The sequence below is a fragment of the Nannospalax galili genome, unplaced genomic scaffold (genome assembly GCF_000622305.1).
Source record: "Nannospalax galili isolate Female #2095 unplaced genomic scaffold, S.galili_v1.0 scaffold1316, whole genome shotgun sequence".
NCBI lineage: Eukaryota > Metazoa > Chordata > Mammalia > Rodentia > Spalacidae > Nannospalax > Nannospalax galili.
In genome coordinates this window covers 209,418-226,541 of record NW_008337765.1, presented here as the reverse complement: position 1 = coordinate 226,541, position 17,124 = coordinate 209,418, and the positions used below count along the sequence as shown (strand labels likewise).

Below are 17,124 nucleotides of genomic sequence, written 5' to 3'. Positions count from 1 at the left end.
AGGCTGCATACAAGTGTGGGATTCAAAAGGAATGGATTGGATTGGAGGTGGCTCCTGGCTGACCATACTTCCTCTCACTGGGTTTTAGGCAGCTGTAAGATGAGGATAGAAACTCTTTTCTCTTCTGCCTACCTCACAAACTCCAGCCTAAGGTGTGAATGACTGGCAACAGAGAGCAATACAGTGAATCTGTAGTCTACAAAACTGCAAGTCCCATCTGTAGGAATGGCTTTTATAAAATGCACAGTGAAGACTGGGAAGGATACTTGACCTGGGGAGAATGAGATATTCTAGAACTAGGGATGAAGAGACAGGATGGTCTATTAAGACAAGGGTGGATTCAAACTCGTACTTCCCCAATGAAGCTAGAGAAACTGGTTTGAATAAAAATGTGAATGAGGCCAGTCTTGGGAGCACAGTTTCAGGAGACAGCTGGTTCCAAGAGTCCTCTGAGTTTGGGCTCACTCTTAAAAACTTAATTTAGGAGTCAGGCTTCTTTCTTCAGGTAATTGTAATGTTAGTGCAGTAATACCACACCATCTACTACCTTGAGGACATTGACAGATTCTGGACACTGGGAAACCACATCTCCATTTCCAGGCTCATGCATATACTTTAGTTTTGCATAGAAAACTTTTTTTTTTTTCTTCCTAGAAGGAATGCCATCCTCTTCAAACTTGGTGTCAGTAACAATCTCAACCAATTCTCATTCAGCACCTGCCATTTGTCTAAAGAACTTTCCAGGTCTTCAATGCCTGGCTCCTTTACATAGGTGGAATCAGAGTGCAAGAGACCTCCCCAATGTAAACCAGCTGGTAAGCAACAGAGCTGGGACCTATGCTCAGATTTCTGAACCAGGGTTCAAGTTCTTCCTTCCCTAGAAATAAGTGTGGTCACAGCCCTGCAGCCACTTCCATGGGGCTACCTCAAAATATAAGCAGAGTACACACAATTTACTTAGGGACACCCTATGCTCTGATCAAGTCTCAGTCCCTTTCTCACATGTGACTGATCCTGGAGAGAAGGTAAATGCATTAAAATGAGGTCATAAGAGTGGGTCCTGATCCAATAGGACAGCACCCTTCTAAGAGGAGACTGTTGTGAAAGGAAGAGTCCATGGGCAGCACACAGATAGAAAGAAACCATCTGGAAGCCAAGAGAGTGCTGTCAGAAGAAACAAACCTGGCTAGGTCTACTCTCAGACTTCCAGGCTCCAGAACTGTAAGCTGGTGTGGTTTGAGTTCCAGACTGAGTACTCTGTGGTCTGAGCTAAGACATCATCAGCATAAAATGCTGCACAGAACTGAAGCCCACTTCTCTCCTCATCTCTCGACTCTTCTCTCAGCCTGTGCCCACTGTGCTCAGGCAAGACAGCCTCCCAGGATGTGCTTCACCCACAACACCCAGATCAAATGACTCTCTACCTTTCTCTCAGGCCAGTTTTCCAGTTTTCATTCACTAAACAGCACTGGTGATGTCCAGGCTGGAGAGCTCCCAGCCAGCTGCCCTGCCCTGTCCTCCACTGCCCAGTGCCACCCTCTATGGAACAGGCTGCAAAACCGCACTGTATGCACACTTGCACAAGGGGATGGGAAGGAAGACCTTGTGGCCACTCCTGCAAAACATCCTAGGCTCCCTGTGATTCACTGCTAGCCCTTGGCTTCCATTCTTAAAGTTCCCTAGTGTAAGAAAATGGCTGTTGAAATTCCAGCCATACAGCTAACTTCAAAAGAGCAGGAATGAGGAAGGGCATGAGGAGAAGCAGGGCTCTGTTTCCAGGTGAATCAGGCTCCTTATCTCCTTGGAGCCCCACCCATCTCTGCCTCCCTTTTGCCCCCCATACTTAGGCACATGGATCACTGAATAAAACAGGATCAAGAACTGAATAGGACAGAATGAATATTTAGTGACAACAGCCATTTTTTGCCGTTCCTACTTTTCATATTTACTAGCCAACATCGTGCTTCCAGGGCTTACTGGAGACCTCTCATGAATCTGGAAGCTGTCTGGGTCCTCACCCATCTCTGGGTTTCTGAAGTCCTAAGGAATGTTATTCTGAACATTCAGAAATTCTTAGAGCAGCTTACATGCTGCTCAGAGGATATACCACTACTTCTTTGTTCATCAAACACTGCAGGTGTGAATATCCATGAAAACCACCTCTGATAATGGCAGTTCAATGGGCTTTGCCTGCGTGAAAACACAGGGCTAGAGCAGGTCCTGGCTCCAGTCCCAAGCACCATTGCATTAAGTCACAGATGGCAAAGTCCAACAATGGTCCTAGCTCTCTGCTGATCCAGAGTAAAGGAAGAAAAGAAAATGATGATGCAGTGGAGGATAACCACAGAAACATGGGAACCAGCATAGAAGAGCTACCTATGGAAGTGGGGAGATTTAGTTTGCCAGATTCCTCAGGGGCAAGCCTTTCAATGCTGTGTCAATGAGGAAAAAAGGAAGGGCTGCTACTTAATGCAAAGGCTTTAGGAAGGTTTTCTGTCTATAAGCTATCACAGCATTGCTGTTTCCTGATGGTGTTCCAATATCCTCCAGACCATACCTGCTTGGTGTTCCTCTGGCAGCAGGAGCCAGTGTGAGGTAGATATAAGAACACACAACCATTACAAATAGATGTCACAGCACATGCCTGTGGTTGCAGTACTTGAGAACCAGAGACAGACGGGAAGATCAGATGGTCTATCTAGCCAGCCTAGAACATACAGTGAGACCAAAAAAAAAAAAAAAAAAAGCAAAGCGAACAGGGCAGAGACCTTTGAACTAGAGTACCCCACCCCACACCCCACTTCAGCACTTCAGTCAGGCAAAGCTACATAGCTGAGTGCCTTTCCATGGTTCAGGCATCCATCTTTCTGAACCTTGGTTATAGCACTGAAAAATGGAGCAAATGATGACCTATATATGAAGAAAATGACTAAGATTCTGGCCCAAGGTGATGTTAACTATTCACTCCCATCTGAGAGAAGGAAAAAAATCACAGAATTGTAAGAACTAAATAACAGAATATAACACAGAAATAATAATGCCTGTCATATAGCTATATCTAATAAATGTTAGTTCCTTTAAATTTACTCATTAATATAAAGATCACATAATAGTTATCTAGTTGACTGATGGCTTTGTTATAGTTTGGCTTTGGGGGTTTACTGTTACTGTGTTTTTGTTTTTTCAGACAGGGTCTCATGTAGACCAGGCTTGCTTCAAACTTACTATGTAGCCAAGGATGACTTTGAACTGCTCTTCCTGCAACCACCTCCCAAATGCTCGGGTTATGAGTGTGTCAACCACACCTGGTTTTTAACTGATGTTTTTGATAATGAACTTGAACTTCTTATGCACAGAAAATGATTTACAGAAACCCTTCTTGGCACTAATAGTGGTACACTAAATATGATGCAGCAGTTCACATTCCCAGTAGCATCACTCTCAAGAGCCAAAGGATGGAAACCACTCAGTAAAATTCTGCAACCATGTGGATAACCCCTGAGAACATTATGCCCAGTGAACTAAGCCAGTCATAAATGGACAGATACAATGATTCTATTCACATGAGGTTTTGAGAACAGTCAGAGCAGAGAGATAGAAAATAGAGGTTACTAGGAACTAGGGGAAAGGGCAGTGATGAGATGAAGAACTATCATTTAAAAATGACTAAGAGCCAATCGTGGTTGTACACACCTTTAATCCCAGCACTTGAGAAACAGACAGGTGCATCTCGGAGAGACTGAAGACAGCCTAGTCTACATAGTGACTTGTAGGCCAGCTGGGGCTACAAGAGGATCTCTCTTTGTCTGTCTTTTTCTGTGTCTCTGTCTCTGTGTCTCTGTCTGTCTCTGTCTGTCTCTGTGTGTGTGTCTCTCTCTCTCTCTCTCTCACACACACACACACACAAGCTAAGATGGTAAGCTATATGCTATGTATTTTTTAAATTGGGAAGCTTTCTGAATGATGTAACTTAAAGCTTTCCATAACCACAAAGAACCATCACACTGATTCCTAAGGACTTCTGTGATAGATGTATGCAGCTTGCTGCCCAGAAATGAAGTGGTTTCAGGATGCATTTGAGGACCTGCTTTCTTGAATAAATACACAGGATTCATTAGGGTAAAGTTGCCAAGGGGAAAAAAAAAAAGGAACTTGACACCTTTTAGCATGTAGTATTTGTTAATATCACCAGAGAATCACAGGACAATAAAGCTGGGAGAGATTTAAGGAATCACATGCTACAGTTGAAGAGAATGAAATCTGGACCATATGCTGTTTTGCCTGAGACCACAGAGGTGGCAATCACAAGTGGAAGAGACGAAGTGTTATCTCCTAGCTGCCTCTGGGATTCTCAAGACTGGACAGTACAGGTCCAGGCCTCTGAACCCCACTAATACACTGCCACGAGGGGGCAGCAGCTGTGTGTAGTCTGGCATTCTAAAATCCATGAACTAAAAAAAGACGCCAATGGATTTCTACTATTCCTTTTCCTTAACCCCAGCCCCAACATATATGTATACATATGTGACTCAACCTCAACAAACTAAGTTTAAACAATAGCCATACACCAGTGAGATGACTCAGTGGGTAAAAAGTACCTGCTGCCAAACTTGACAACCTGAGTTCAATCCCTGGGACTCACATGGTGGAAGGAAAGAACTGACTCCCACACATTGTTCTCTGACTGCCACATGGACACTGTGGCATACACACACACCCTTACACACATATAAACAAATAAGGGGAGAAAGAAAGTTTTAAAAAAATACCCATAACTGACTTTTAAAAAGCAAAAGAGATTTGGATCCAATGGAGATTACACCCTTACTAATCCTTACTTCTGAAATTTCCACCTAATTTATATAACAGTCAATTAGTATACCAGTTTTAACCAAACATGACTTGATTTCAGAAGCCCATCCTTTCTTTAACACTCTGAACTAGATCTAAAACTACAACAATCTCAAAGAACCCATCTGACAATCTGTCCTCAATCTGCCTCACACCCACCACATCCCTATTTTGGAAGCTGGAGTAAAACCTCTCAGCACTTGTTCTCCCCACAGATACCAGAATCTTCTACTCCCTACCAACCAGATGAATGAAGCAGGGCGGCTAAAAGCTGAGGATCGAAAGCCCCCCCTCCATCTCATCTGCAGCAATGACCTTGTGTACCCAGAGCTTTCACAACTTCATCCAGTGGGTAAAGGGAGAGGACAAACAGTGACAGTGTTCTTCGATAACTAACCCAGACCATGTTTGAAAACAACACTGACGAGTAATCCCACACGTGGCAGGAGCAAAGCTTGTGTGCCTTGTGGGTTTCTGATGCTGGTGCTTGTTAGGCTTATCATATCCTACTTGTGAGTAGGTCTCAAAATGGTCATAATAAAATGCTGAAAGACAGGGAAAGAAGGGAGGAATCAGGAGAGGAACTGCATTACTTACTGGTGTGTGTCTCCGCAGGAGCCAAGCTCAGACCAATCTGCACCTAATTGTTATGCATAAAGGGCAAGAATGATATTTCCCTGTCTTTCTTCATTAGGGTTTGTTATTTATGCTGGCATAACTACAATATCAGAGAGGAAAAGACTAGAAGCATAAAGACATGTTTTCCAAGGAAGCCCTGGATCACAAAGTTGAGTATGAAAACCGTTCCTTGCCTAGGGGACACTGGAACCCAGACGGCCACAGAAAAAGCCTCCGCTTTCATTCTGCCTTCCCTCACCATCCCTCTCTGGCTCCAACTCCAAACACTGCTGATGGTGAGGTTCTCCCAGCACAAGCTCATCACTAGTAATTTTGTTACAGTTTCAAAGGCGATACAATAAATACCGACTTTTACCACCATGGTGCCATTTCAGGTTGAGTGGCCCTTAAAGCATCTCTGATTCCAAAACCTGAAATTTGAAATGGTCCAGAATCCAAGACTGTCACTCAAAAAGTGTTTGATATTGGAGCATTCCACATTTCTGGATTAGGGATACTCAACCTGTGTATTGGCACCTGGGTCAAAAAAGTCCAGAATTTGTGATCAGTTTGCTTAAGATATTTGCCAGTTAGCAGAAGTAGGAAGTGGTCACAGAGCATCTACTAAGTGGTGGCAGACAACTAAACTTCTAGACGCTTCTTGTAGCCAGTATATACCCCTGCCCATCAGGGATGTGGCAGACCTGGTTCATTTGCAAATCTACCTGCCTCTGTTGTAAGAAGCTGCTGTTCTTGATTCTAACACAGTGTCAGTAACTAAGGTCTTTATTAAGTATTCCCAGAAATGTGACCAAACCATTTTCTATTCTTGTATAAGGTATGTTAATTCCCTCTCAGGAGTTTGGATTAGGCTTTTATTAGCTTTACCTAACTTTACAAATAACCAAGTTGAGGGAGAAAAAGTATTCAAAGCAGGCATCTGTGATTATTCTAAAAAAGAAAACTTTCCAAACACCACTTACTGCTCATAAGTTAGCAGAACCATCAGGTAGCAATTTTTTGTTTGTCTTTTTGAGACAGGAATTTAAATAAGAAAAAGAGGAGTCTGGCAAACATGCCACCAGGATGCAAGGGGAAGAGACCATAGCCCTGAGGGCAGGACAGAGTCAAAGGCTTCTGTAGCTGTTGAGTAGAACTCTAAAGAGTAAGTTTTACAGGGGCTGGAGCAACAGCTTGCAGTTAAGAGCACTGGCTGTTCTTGCAGAAGACCTGGGTTCAATTTCCAACACCTACATGGTGGCTAACAACCATCTGTAACTCCAGTTCGAGGGGAATTTGACATCTTCTTCTGACCTCTGCAGGCTTTGCATGACGTGGGTGCACTTACATACATGCAGGCAATATACTCATATACAAAAAAATAATGAATAAAATGAAAATTAAGAGAATAAGTTTTACAAGGAGACCTAGACTGTTGTCATTCAAATATCTCCTCTATTGAGAGAGTGAGCTGGAACTGACCTGGAAGCCACCTCCTTGAAAACTGTCTGTCATAGTTTCAGATACTATGCAAGCTCCTAAGGGAGAAAAATTAATCAACAATCCAACCCCAGGTTCAACCCCAGCTTTAAAGCCTAATAAGCACAAGAATGAAAGGCACAGCAAACTATCACTATCAGTGTAGTAGTGGCACTTTTATCTTGAGGGTAATCAACAGTTATCTAATTGGACTTAAAGCCACCCAAAGGGAGGGAACTCATGTGTGATACTGTAAATATAGCCAGATATGACTAGATAGGTCATAGATTCTAGAGAAAACCTTACATCTCTCACATCCTTAGACAAACATAATTTCTTACTGTATGCTAAACATGTATCCTAATATTTACAGACAAGTATACCTGTTATCACTCATCAAAGACATTTCTTTTTGCAATAGGTGGAGACTGTACGGAGTTCCACAACTGGTCACACAGAGAATAAATGTCTGTGAGATGCCCTAAGTGACACATCTACAGTGGAACCTCTACACCTAAGGCTCATGGAACATAGAGGAACAGGGGGTAGAGAAAACTCTAATGCATCCCTCAACTCTCACCAGTGAAGCTGCCTCATGCAACAGAGGGCGATTAACACAAGGCCACAACTGGTCAAAATGTAGAGAATAAGAGACTATATAGTATGTGTCCCTGGATCTGACTCCTATATTAAATCTCACCCACTCAGGGCTCAGGGACCACGGCATAAAAGGGAATGAAGAGACTGTAAAAGTCAAGGGTGGTAGATGACCACAAGGAAACAAGAGTTTTCCTGGCTTCTGGTAACTTGCTCACATGAACTTACAGCAATGTGACAGAATGCACAAGACCCATGCAAACTCAAACCAGACAAAAACCTGGCATAGAACTAGGGAAATGGGCAAGAAGCTCCAACCTTAGCTGAGAAACTACTGGCAGCTGATTATAGCAGGGTGAGGAAGAGTTGGTCTTCTTTAAGGGAGTGACACTAGATAGGCTGACCAGGTTCTAGTGGATGAACTCACACTGAGGGACATCTGGGTACACAAACTTGACTCAGTAGGCCTTAACATATATGACAGACTGCATGAAATCTGGTGGGGGCGGATATGGAGGGGTGCAGAGAGGGGAGGGAGTTTAAATATGACTAAGATGTTTTGTCCGAAATGCACAAAAATTTAATAATATATAAAAAAAAAAAGTCCCCTCTGCTATGGTGGTATTCCCCAAATTCATGTGCTAGAAAGTTAATTCCCAATATAAGAAGTGTTGAGAGGAGGGATCTGAAGAGGTGATTAGACATCAGGGTTTGACCTCATGAATGCATTAATGCCCTTATCTCAGGAATGAGTTCCTGATAAAATTATTTCAGCTTCCTTTTCTCTTTTGCTCCCCACCTTCTACCCAGGGATGACATAGCTTTCCTCAGTTTTGGACTTCCCTGCATATAGAAGTGTAAGAAATAAATCTCTGTTCTTCATAAATTACCTAGACTCAGGTATTCTGTTATAGCAGCACCAAATGGACCAAGACACATTCCTAATAATCAATGCTGAGGGTCTAGATCAGACTGGCCTGCCTCAGTGTGGAAGAGACACTGCAGCACACACACCCTAAGGACTGTTAACATGAGACTGGAGAGATGGCTCAATGGATAAGAGTGCTTGCTGTTCTTCCAGGAGACCGAGTTTAGTTCCTCGCATCCATGTCAGGCAGCTTAAAACCACCTACAACTCCAGCTCTAGGGGATCCATCACCATCTTCTGGCCTCTATGTACACCTGCACTCATATGCACGTACCTCCACACACCTATATACATAACTAAAAACAAAATAAAATCTTTTAAAAAAGAATCACTAGCACCTAGCATTAAAGTATCTTCTACAAAATGCCAGGACAGTTTCTCTGATCCTGCAATATTTACTGTAAAACAAAGAGAATTAAATTGAATAAAACTCCCTTCTGTAATATACATCCTATAAAGACACCCATGTCTTAATTCCCAGAACCTTTGAGCATGCTACCTCACGTGGCAAAGGGCCTTTGTGGGTATGATATGAAGTTAAGGACCTCAAGACAAGATCACCCTGACTATCCAGATGGGTCCTAACTCCAATAGCAAAATTCTTATGAGAGAAGAAAAGGCCATGTGAAGACAGGCAGACACAAGTGATACTGCTACAAGCCAAGGAATGCCTGGAGCTACCAAAGGTTGGAAGCATTTTCTTACAGAACTTTTGGAGGGTTGTAGCCCTGCCTACACCCTGATTTCTGAGTTTGAGCATCTATGAAATGTAAGAACATAAATTTCTGTTATTTTAGTCTCCCAGTTCATGGTAATTGTTAATAGCTTTATAAAATTAATATGGTTACTAAGTAACTGTTCTCTGTACCAAGTCTGGTTAGTCATGGCTGACCTGGCTTCATGGTCAGTGTCTTATAGTTGGGTTACTAAGAGACAGAAGTATTGCCGTAGGAAGCCATAGGATCTCCACCCTGCAGATCTGACTGCTGAAATACTCTTGGTGGTAGGACCTCATTTCATCCTGTGCAAAGACAGAATTTCACCTGTTATTACAATCCAGTTTCAAGGCTAATGGCAAAAAGAACTGGCCATAGGAACTGCACTGTAGAAAACTGAGCTGGCTCCCACAGAGTTATGGGTTAGCAATTCTGATCCTGATAAACATGTATACACATGTTCAAGTAAATGAATGGCAGGTAGTAGGAGCTAGTGTTCTCATTGTTGGAGTCAGAATGACAGACTAGCCGGGGGGAAGTCTAGAATGATTCATGTGATGGTGGCTAAGTGTGGGAGACACCAGCATGAACTCATGTTTAGCTGAAGAGATATGGCTATACAGAGTATTTACAGACATGTGTAGACATGTGGCTTGGCACATACACACACACACACACACACACACACACACACACATTTCTTTGCTTCCTCAGCTAAAGGGATCTCAAAGCAATGGCAGTACAGCAGACATGGGTACAACCATGTAGCTGGTGGTTCCTAATAGCTTCTCCAACAAAAGTAATGAGGGCTTCTGAGAGAAATGGCTGATTCTAAGTCAGGGATTATAAAAAATAAATCTGGAACACAGTGTAGTGCTAGAAATTAAGAAAGTGCTAAAAAATATATTCATAAATAACCCACCCAACAATGGGGGATGGTGAAGGTCATAGGAGCCAACTGAAAGACTGCCAATGGCCAGAGCAGGAGCAGTTTAAGGAACAAAATAGATAAGAAAGTGTTAGATTATAACCTAAAGTATTACATAAACACTTTAATAATTAAGTAAAGGTGCATAATTAAATAGAGGTGAGAAGACACAAACCTGTGCAGAATTCCAAATAATTTATATAGATACTTTACCTACACAGTAGGGAAGCAGAGCCTCTCCCTCAAGTGCCTGCTGCCCACAGTGACTTCTTTTACAGAGTACAGTATGAAAGAGAGAGAACAGCTTTTCAGTGGAGAAACTTGACAGGCACTTCAGCCAGAAGAACAAGGTGGACAGCAACTGTGACAAGTCATGTTGACGGTGTACAGCTTCCGCATGACATGGGGAAAATGGCATTCTACCTCTGTGGTCTTCCTTCCCTGAATCCATACTTCCCAGGGGTAGTAACTGTTTGTGCTGAGGAAGCAGAACAGACTTGGAAGTTATCAACACATAGTAGTTCACCGTAAACAATGTTTCTTCCTATCTCTGTCAGCTGAAATGGTTTAAAAACAATTGCCAAGGGGCTGGAGAGATGGCTTAGTGGTTAAGAACACTGGTTGTTCTTGTAGAGGACCCAGGTTTGAATCCCAGCACCCACATGGCAGCTAACAACTGTCTGTGACTCCAGTCCCAGGGAATCTGACAGCCTCTTCTGACCTCCTTGGGCATTGCACGACATGGGTGCACTTACCTACATGCAGGCAATACAAGCATACACATAAAATCAAAATAATAAATAAAATTAAAAAAAGAAAACCATTGCCAAACCCAAAGCAATAACAGGTCCAGATTATGGTCTCTAAATACCATTTTCTAGTTTTAGGGAGCCAAATAGGGTTCTTTGGAGAAATGGCTGATTCCAGTATTGGGCATTTAACTACAACTACGACTTCCTCTTATTGTTTATTTTATTTTAGGTGTGTGTTACACCTGCATGTATTTAAGTACACCACATGTGTGCAATGCTCAGGAGACCAGAAGAGGGCATCGGATTCCTGGAACTGGAGTTACAGATGGTTGTTAGTCACCATGTGGGTTCTGGGAACTGAACCTAGGTCCTCTGCAAGAGCAGGCAGTGCTCTTAACTGCTGAGCCATCTCTCCAGCCCCTCCTTTTGTTGAGAGAAACTTTCTCATGCTGTTTAGAACTAACAACTTCTTCAGTGCTTCCACCACATTCATCTTCTTTCACCTCTCTGTGGTGAGCAGAAAAATCACACCAAAGATGTCTGCGTCCTAAATCCCAAAGTCTATGAATGTGTTACTTTACATGGCAAAAGAGATACCACAAATGTATTAAAGTTGACCACCTCAAGTGAAGATCATCCACATGGGCCTAATCTAATTCCACAAATCTTTAGAAGTGGAGAGCAGCTCCCAGCTCAGGTCAGAGGAAAAGCTCTGAGGAAAGCAGGGCGAGAGGGACAGTGTTGCTGACTCTGGAGACAAGGCCCATGAGCCAGGAGACATGCATCTCATGGAAGATGAGAAAGGCAGAAAAGCAGGCATTGTTTCCATGTCGTTATCATCATCCCTATTTTTTGAAATAAAAAGTTTAAAACCACCCAGCTAATAAGTGGCAAAGTCAGGATGCGCAGTCTGACGCAAGAGTTGGTGCCTATAACCATGACATAACCTCCAGACTGCTGGGATTATAGGTATGTGCCACCTTACACAAATTATAAGATTACTGTTCTTTATGAATAAATATTTATTTTGTGCCCCTCTACTCCCCATCCCTATGCTAGAGATCCAATCTAAGGCCTTACATGTGTTAGGAAGGCATTTTACCACTGAGCAAAATACAACCCCAAGTTCTATTCTCTTTTCCTCCAGTACTGGGGATCAGACTCTGGGCCTTACCTTGCTAAGCAAGCATTCTACCACTGAGCTCTATCCCCAGCCTAAATAATTCATGCAACTCAATAAAAGTCCACAGCTCAATTGAAAAATGGGCAAAGGGGTATGAACAGAGCTTTCCTCTACTTTTTTTTGAGATGGGGTCTTATACAGTCTTAAACTGGCTCTGTGGCTGAGGATGACCTTGAACTTATGCTCTTACAGCCTCCACCTCTTTAGTGCTGGACTTGCAGGCATACAATAGCACTCTCAGTTTATGTGGTACTGGAGCTCAAACCCAAGAGTCCTGACATCAGGCAAGCATTCTACCAACAGATCTACATTCCCAGCCCTCCCCCTACTATTCTTAAATGACAAAAGATGAAGGCTTCCAACTGGCACTATTTGTCAGCATATTGCCTCCGATGAGCAAGTTTAGAAGTCATAAACATTCTAGAATAGAGGAAAACAATTCTTACCTGTAAGTTTGTTTTGTTCAAAGATGTGTGTCAGTGGAATAGTAAGTCTGAAAGTCTTAGCTCTGGACTTCAGAATCCTTCCATAGGACACAGGGAGACCAAGAAATCCATCTGAACCAAGTATTCAGTTCTTACTCCTGCTGGAGGCAAGATAAGAAACTGGGTGGAAAAAGTGAATGTGGTAGAGGAGCTTAAAACCACAGCAGATGACCCAACTCTTCTTGGGAGGCAATCTCAATTTCTGGGCTCAGCTCATGGAAGGAAAGTATTTACATTCAGTGAAACTAAGTGGGCTTGGTATCAGCTCAAGGGACCAAGGAATGTATTGAATAAAAAAAAGTTCCCATTAACCTAGAAGAGGCGTTCAAAGTTCTTGACTCCATGTAGAAATAACAGCTGTATGTTCTCAGATAAATAAGGAAATGCTGAGCTTTCTGAATAGAGGTTCCCAAGTCTTTTTAAGTCAGACCAACTTACATTAGAAAGAGTAAAACAAAACAAAACAAACAAACAAAACAAGCTTCTGAAGTAATTTGCCAAAAATGGTCAACCTCAACTTAATTAAGCCTTTATCTCTAATTTCAATTTACAGAAAATATAGGAAGTAGTGCAGCAAGCTAAATCATATTAAACAAAACAGAAACCCAGCCAAAAAGTTCAGAATATGCAAGATTCTGCATGAAATAAACTATGTGACATCAATAAATCATCTGTACTAAAGAAACCTATTGAAGGCTGGCAAAACGGCTCAGTGGGTAGAGGCGCTTATCACCAAACTTAACAACCTGAATTCAGTCCTTGGAAACCACATGATAGAAGGAAAATCGAGTCTGGCAAGTTGCCGGCTCTCTCTCTCTCTCTCTCTCTCTCTCTCTCACACACACACACACACACACACACACAAATAAATAAACATTAATAAAAGAAACTCATGAACTACTCCAGACCAATCATGGCCTGTAGGTAAATCCAGTCTACCAGTAGATTAAAAAAAACAACTCGGAAAATTAAACATTATTTGAACAGAGTCATGCACACTGATTTACATACCAGGTATGGCTACATTTGTATGACAACTGCAGAGCCAGGCATTTGTACAGAGACACAGGCCCTTCCAAACCCAAGTTTTTATCTTGCCCTTCACAGGGAAAAGTTGCCAAATCCCTGCTATAGCCTAACAGAGGCAATCAACAGGTACCACCTGCAGCCCTTGTTTACATTCTACTTTACATAAACCAATGTAAAAATTAGAGCATTTTTGAGGCAATCTGCTAAGAGGTGATGATGACATTGTGGTCATAGAAGGAAACATTCCGTCTTTGTGGCTACAGATCCAAGTATTTAGAGGAGAACTGTTACACAATCTAGAATAGACTGCTTTATTAATTTCACTTTTTTTCTTGCAGTGTTGAGAGTCAAGACCAGGACCTGCATATGCTAGGCAAGTACTCTACCACTGAGCTATATCTCTAGCCCTAAATTAACAACCAATGGAAAAAAGGATGTAGACAAGGTCCAAGAAAATCACAAGATTAATTTAGAAGGTGTCTGGAAGTTCATTATATTGTATCTGTGCTTCCAACATTTGGCTAAAAATCCCTAATTAGAAAAAAAAAATCAGAACTTTGATTAAAAAAATAAAAACAGAGCTTACCATCAGATAACCTTTCCTTCCTAGTACCAATTTGGTTCATCCTTTCCCACCACTAAGCGCAGCCTCAACACACCTGTTATTGCGTTCTCTGAACACAGTTTCATTTTAGCTGTCATATCATTGCTCATGGTGCCAGCTGTTGCATCATTGCTCAGTGCCACTGTCCCATTCCTCTAGCTATAAAAACTCACTCTGCTCAAAGCTTTGGCCCTGAATGACCTTCCCTGTGTTCCCTGGGAGCATTCACTCCACCAGCACATGACCTTATATCTCATTTTAGTTAGTGATAATTGATATTGATTCATAATGCCAAATAAACCCAGATACTTTGACTACCTGAACTTTTCTGTAAACAGCTGCAGGAGCATAACAATACCTAACAGAATAATCACTGCCTACATAATTCTGGATTCCAGGACTGTAACCTACACAAGGCTCTTGTTCAGGCTCTTGCTGGGAGCAATTTCATTAACAATACAGAGAAGCGGCTGACTGAACATAAATTCCTGTTAGTCAAGATGCTGGGTGGTCATGGTTAGAACAGGCTCTCTATCTAGTTTGTCCCAGATGAGGGATTTCTAGAGAAGACTCCTAAGATCATTTGCTGTTGTCTCCATACTGCCACCCTTCTAAGGACATCTTCAAACATAGCTGCACTATACCCCTACACCACCTGTGGGTCCCTATCCCCTCTCGGAGTCCCTGGCCAAGGTGAATACAAAGCCTTCCAGTGACTCTTCTTCAAGCACTGACAGAGTTGGCACTCTCAAAGGTTCTCACCAGATAAAGAACGCTTTTTGCTTTGGTTTGTTTTTTTTGAGACAAGGCTCATATGGAACTACGTAGTCTAGGCTGACCTTATACTTGCAGCAATCCTCCTGCCTCAGCCTCCTCAGTTCTAGGATTACAGGTATAAACTACTACACCTGGTTTGAACACACACAATTTAAAAAGTTAACTATGCCCAGGGTGGTGGTGCATGCTTTTAGTTCCAGCACTAGGGAGGCAGGGGCAGGAAATCTCTGTTAGTTTGAGGCTAACCTGATACATATAGCAAGTTCCAGGCCAGCCTGGGCTATATAGTGAGACCCTGTCTTAAAACAAACAAAGAAAAACAACATAATAACAACAAGTTAACTAAGACAAGGTTTCTATCTTTGGTCTATACCACATACTGTCATCCATTGTCCAAGATCACATGAATAGCCATCCACTCCAGGGCTAGTATTAGGACTCCAACCTACAGCCTCATATACACTAGGAAAACATTCTACAACTGAGCTACATACCCAAACCCAGGTTTTTTGCTGTTTTCCCAGTCCTGGGGATTGAGCACTGGACCTTTTGTTTGCTAAGGTCATGGCTAGTACAGTTTACTTAAAAAAAAAAAAAAATTCAGAGGCCAGGCATGGTGGCAACAGGCCTTTAAACCCAGCAGTTGGGAGGCAGAGGCAGGCAGATCTCTTTGAATTCAAGGCCAGCCTGGTCTACACAGTGCGTTCCAGTCCAGCTGGGGCTACAGGGAGACTGTCTCAAAAACTCCAAAAACAAAACAAAGCAAAACAAAATGAAAAAAAAATTTTCAGTACAAAAATCCACCAATTAACTTTGCAAATTCAGCCTGCCTCTGCCTCTCAAATGCTGGGATTTGTGCAGAAGACAAATGTTCTCCATTGGGTAAAAGTGGTCTGTTTACTCAGAAACAACTTATTTATTTCTGGGAGCAGGTTCAGGAAAATGAGACCAAACTGCAGGGGTCAGCATGTAAGCTCTTCAATGAATTGAACTGGGCCAGGGGAAAGTCTTCAATTAGAGGAAACTCCTTCAACACAATGAACAGGTAATGCCATGGAGGACAGAAGAGGCTGTCGGATCCCCTGGAACTGGAGTTACAGACAGTTGTTAGCTGCCATGTGGGTGCTGGGATTCGAATCCAGGTCTTCTGCAAGAACAACCACTGTTCTTAAGGGCTGAGCCATCTCTCCAGCTCTGGTTGTTGTTTTTTAAAATGGCTACTAGTTTAGTGAGTGACTTTCTTTATCCCTTCAACATTAATAAACTGTGCTTGGAGTTATGAAGCTGTTTAAAAGAAAAAACAAAACCTCTGTGTTGTTATAATTGGCTGGTAGAGTGAAATAGCAATAACTACAAATGGAATCAAGGCAAGACTGCAAAGATCCAGATGTTTCCTAACCGCTTCAAAGAAAATGAAGGTCAGACACTGATCAGCAGAAGTTGGTTTTAGATTTCTGTTGCAGGTTCTGCTCTCTTCACAAACACGAATTATCTAAAATTCAAAGCAGAATTTCTAAAAGCGGTTAGCCTCATTCTACATGGCTATCTAACTACCTGCTGTAGCCATCGTTTCAGCAGCAGCGAACTGTGGCTCTTTGGGGCCAGTGACTGTGCCGGTCGCCCACTTTGGCAATGGCGTCCAGCGGGCTGGCCGTCCGGGGCCATTTTCCGGTGTCAAACGCGTTCCGGACCCGCGGGTTCCGCCGCGGCCCGCTGTCCTCCGAGCTCCGCGCGCACAGGCACAGTGGCGACAGGCGCTCGACTGCCGCGTGACTCTGGAGTGCCCACACTGCCCGAGGCTCCCAGTCCCCGCCCGTCCGCACCTCACCTGCACCCAGTCGGGCTGGTCTCCCGCAGCGCGCTGGGCCACGGAGCGGAAATGCACCGCTAGGTCGGCGTCTCACCCAAACCGCCCCGGGCGGCGCCCCCTGCAGGCAGCGCACAGCTCCGCCCGCCCCTGTGGGGTGCCCTAACCCTGGGACACCTGACAGACTGCACACCTGGCCGCCAGCACCCCGCTGCGCGCCAGGCCCCTGAACCACTCAGTCACCTAACTGATCTAACGCGCCTCAGAGCCAAACGCAACTCACTCCTCACACCCGTGGACGGCCTGCACCAGACACTGGCAAAACCGCTTCCATACACGTGTAGCACCGACATGACACACATGTACTCAT

At 43.2% G+C, this 17,124-nt stretch overlaps 1 protein-coding gene across 5 annotated transcripts in view; it reads right to left on the bottom strand.

Annotated features, from left to right (window-relative positions):
* The window catches only part of Ggact (gamma-glutamylamine cyclotransferase), a 33,937-nt gene extending 17,023 nt beyond the window's left edge, over window positions 1-16,914 (bottom strand). The window contains exons 1-3 of one of the 5 annotated variants that reach the window (XM_017798059.2): window positions 16,776-16,914; window positions 12,499-12,635; window positions 10,331-10,595 (exon numbers count right to left, since the gene is read on the bottom strand). The gene's annotated coding sequence lies outside the window, so the exon portion shown is untranslated. Of the gene's footprint in view, window positions 1-10,330; window positions 10,596-12,498; window positions 12,639-16,501; window positions 16,756-16,775 lie in introns of those variants that run through there. The other 4 variants (XM_029563378.1, XM_029563376.1, XM_029563377.1 and 1 more) reach the window with 4 other exon arrangements.
* Between the last annotated feature and the right edge of the window lie 210 nt (window positions 16,915-17,124).